The following is a 3,899-nucleotide window of genomic DNA, read 5'->3' on the forward strand; positions in this document are numbered from 1 at the left end:
GCAAGCATGTCTAAGATCCTGAAAGGATAAATTGAGAAAAAAGATTGCGGTGTGACCATCCCTTACAGGGGTTGCTTTCTCACTTTCCCCCTCTGTCTCTCCCAGTATGTGTCCCCAGCAACAGCATGGTCCCTCTAGCTAAACAAACAAACAAATAAGTAAATATGCACATACGTAAGTACATAAGTAAGTAAGTAAGAAAAAGAGTTAAACCATTCTTGTGACTTTAAACTCCTTTTTATTTTAAAGAAAGAATGGGGCAGTCCACTCGGTAAACTAGGCACAGAGCGTCATGGCAGACTACAAGCAGGTCCAGAAGGGGCCTCTGAATCTGAAAGGTGTCGTAGAGCTCAGCGTGACCAAACGGAAAAGGAAAAAGAAGGACAAAGACAAGGCGAAGCTGCTGGAAGCGATGGGGAGGAGCGAGAAGAATGAGGAAGGGAAGCGGCGCGGCCTGGACAAGCGGACCCCGGCCCAGGCAGCCTTAGAGAAGATGCAGGAGAAGCGGCAAATGGAAAGGATCCTGAAGAAAGCATCGAAAAACAACAAGCAGTGAGTAGAGGACTTCAACAGACACCTGGATACTCTGACGGAGCGTTACAACATCCTCAAAGTCAGCTGGACGAAGTAGCCTCCTGGCTCTGGGTGTGGAATGGCACTAACGGGAAGCAGAAGGAGATGCCAGGGTTATGTTGGGCCTCTTTGTAAGTTTTTAGAAATACTTTTCTGTACACAGAACCTTGCATCTCCTGCCGGGACAGCATTTCTCAAAGCTGTGTGCCTTCATTCTGGAACTTGATTAAAAGCAAGACGGTCCTTTTAGTCCATTTTGGTTTCTCTGGAACACGTAGAAGATAAGTCATTTTAGGCTGGCAGGTGGCACGGAGGTTGAAGTGGCTGGATCTCACGTGGACGACTGCATGGTTTGAGTCCTGGACCCAACGACTTGAAAAACACTCCAGGTGCATGGGCATGCATGCCCAGAATCCCAAGAAGAGAATGGAGAAGGGATTGTGGTGTGCAGCTATCCCCCCGAGGGGCGATTTCTCACCACTCCCCACCCTTTATGTTTCTGTTAAATGCACACGTCCTTTGGCAAACTAGTAAAAGAAGGCTTTAAAAAAAAAGAAAGAAAGAATGGTACATGTGCCCCTGTATATCCAGTGCCTTCCACCTTTACCAGTTACCAATGACAGGACAATCTTTTTTTATTTTATATATAACATCCTTCTTTCCCTTCGTCATCCTTGTCCAGCTAAGTTATTTTTACTGAGGAATCAGTTCCATGAAATAAAATGTACAGACCTAACATATATAGTTCCATGAGTTTTCAGTTATTACTACTTGTCTAAAATTGGTATAAAACTTGAGCATTGCACATTTGTTTTGTCTCTGTGTGAGCTTTAAATAACTAAGAACTTAGAAGCAGAGAGCGTGACTCCATGGTCCTTTGTGCACATGTGAAAGTCCCGAAGCAGCAGCAAGCTGGCCAGCAGATGAGGTCCCTGAAGCAAGCTTATACAGATCTTCTAAAGCCGTTCTAAATGTAGACCCTTATCAACCACCTACTCCTTTCCCCTCTCCCCTCCCTCCTTTTCCTTCTGTCGGCAAAATAGTTTGTTATGGATTGGTGATAAAAATCAGTGTCCACTGAAAGACACGTCAGGCCCATCGCCACAGGAGGCCTTCAAAGCATACCAGGCTGCATTAGGCCGCAGTGTGAGGGACCGCCTGTCAGGAGGTCATGGCCTGTGTCCACCAACTCACTTCTCCTGTTTCCCATGAGGGGTTTTACCCGCCATCCAACCAGAAAACGCACTTCCTTATCCCTTCCTGGGAACCTAGAAATATGTAAGGTGTGTAATGTGTAGGCTCCGGGAAGTAAGGACAAAAGGGACAGTCAGTCCAGTCTCTGGTCACTCATTCCCCTTGGTGATACATTCAGTGCTAAGGTTCTCAGTGACGTTAAACAGAATTTAGCTCTTCTACTCCTGCATCCTTCTTCTCTTTCTCTTGCACACATATGGCTCTCTGTTGGGTTATGACTGTTGGTGAGCCGTAAACACATTGGAACGCATTCTTCCCTTCTAGTCACGGGTGCTCGAGAGGGCAAAGGTGTCTTTATTTTGGGGCCAATCGGTGGTGCAGCAGTAAAAGGTGATGTTCTGTGAAGCTGACCCATGTGGGAAAGTTCCAGGTTTTCATCCAGAGACATTGCTGAGTATGCCAGGCATATATGTGCCCATTATCTTAGGTTGGTTTAAAACCAGAGATAGAGCATGGCGTCAAGACCCTGTTGGAAGTGTTATCTCTCTCTCTCTCTCTGTCTTGCTCACAGAAGAAATAAATAAACTTTTTAAAAAATGTATCCTTATTTTATATTCCCCAAGATGTCTTTTTATTTTCCTTTTGAGAGTTTTTTTCCTGTAGGGCACATGCAGTCGCCAGAAAGACAGAGAGAGACAGAGACAGAGAGCAAGAAATCACTCCCCGGGGGGATGGCCACGCTGCAGTCTCTTCTCCAACTCCTCTTGGGGTCTTGGGCATGCACTTCTCCAACTCCTCTTGGGGTCTTGGGCATGCACATACACGTGTCTGGCATGAGTTTAAGCCACTAGGTCTAGTCCTTGAACCACGATTGACTACATGGGAGACCAGCAACATAGCCATTTCGCTAACTGCTGGTTCCCTCCAAGATGCCTCCTAACAAAATTTGCATATGCCAGTACTCAACACGTATTTGGTAATAAATAGTGTTTACGAATGAGTCAGACATTCATGATTTCATGGTATAATTAAACCTCATGGTATAATTATTTTAGACATTAACTGCATATTTTGCATACCCACTAATATTTTATTAACCTACACCTTTGCCTTAGTTTAAAAAAAAATCATAAACTAAAGACAAAGAACAAAAACTTCAGAGTCTTCCAGGGTATCCCTAACAACTGACTGTGCTTAAATTTTGTGTGGGTCTTTTTCACCCTTTAATTTTCTTGAAGTGGTTTGGTCAGCCAAACAGTACCTACTTTACACAGAGGCCTATATAAAACCTCTGCTACAAGAAAATAAAAGTAAAGTATAGTTTTCAAAGCTGGCCTGTGTTACTCACAGGTAAGAGTGATATAATCCCCATTAGACAGTGACATTATAAAGCTGCAGATGCCACTACATGTACAAGCAAGTTTTCAGTGGGCCTAAATAGAACATAAGACTTGTGATAAACAGTACATAGTTCCAAAATTCTCAGAGTCTGAATTTTTCATCTAGAGGGCTTAGTATTATGATGCTCCTTTGGACCAAATATATATTTATAGCTATGTCTATATATATATATTTATATTTTTTATGTCTTTCATGAGTGCAAGAGATCAAGAGAGAGCACATCCCCAAAAGGATCATGAAGCTGTGATCCACCTTCAGCCTTCAACCAGCCCTGGATCATGGGCAAATTCATGCTCTGTATGTCAAAGAGGTTCAGCGATGTGAACTGGTGACCCACCTTCTCATGTAGCATTGCCTCATAAAGTGTCATGGCTTAATGCAGCACAACTACCTAGCCTTTCTAATATTTTTTATAACAGAAAAATAAAGATAAAAATGAAAAACCCATAATAAAGAGAGTTTTGATCAGCATTTCCCAGATAAGGAAATGTGGACCTTCCACATGATGGCAGTTGAGAGGCTACTTCCCAGTGTACAGGGTGCACATGAATTCCTGGGGATCTTGTGATAATGCAGACTCTGATGCAGTGGGTGTAAGTGGCACCCAAGATTCTGTGTCTCTATAAGCTCCCAAGTGAGGTTTAAGCTTCTGATCCAGCAACCACACTTTGAGTAGCAAAGAGTTAAGGAATGATATCTCTCAGGGCTTAGAGTTTTTCAGGTAGCTGAGT

At 43.4% G+C, this 3,899-nt stretch overlaps 1 pseudogene; it reads left to right on the plus strand.

The window, feature by feature from the left end:
- Positions 1-292: 292 nt before the first annotated feature.
- LOC102471557 (protein FAM32A pseudogene) lies at positions 293-631 on the plus strand (annotated as a pseudogene).
- Positions 632-3,899: the final 3,268 nt, after the last annotated feature.

The sequence above is a fragment of the Tupaia chinensis genome, unplaced genomic scaffold, assembly GCF_000334495.1.
Source record: "Tupaia chinensis unplaced genomic scaffold, TupChi_1.0 Scaffold000305_1, whole genome shotgun sequence".
Lineage (NCBI taxonomy): Eukaryota > Metazoa > Chordata > Mammalia > Scandentia > Tupaiidae > Tupaia > Tupaia belangeri.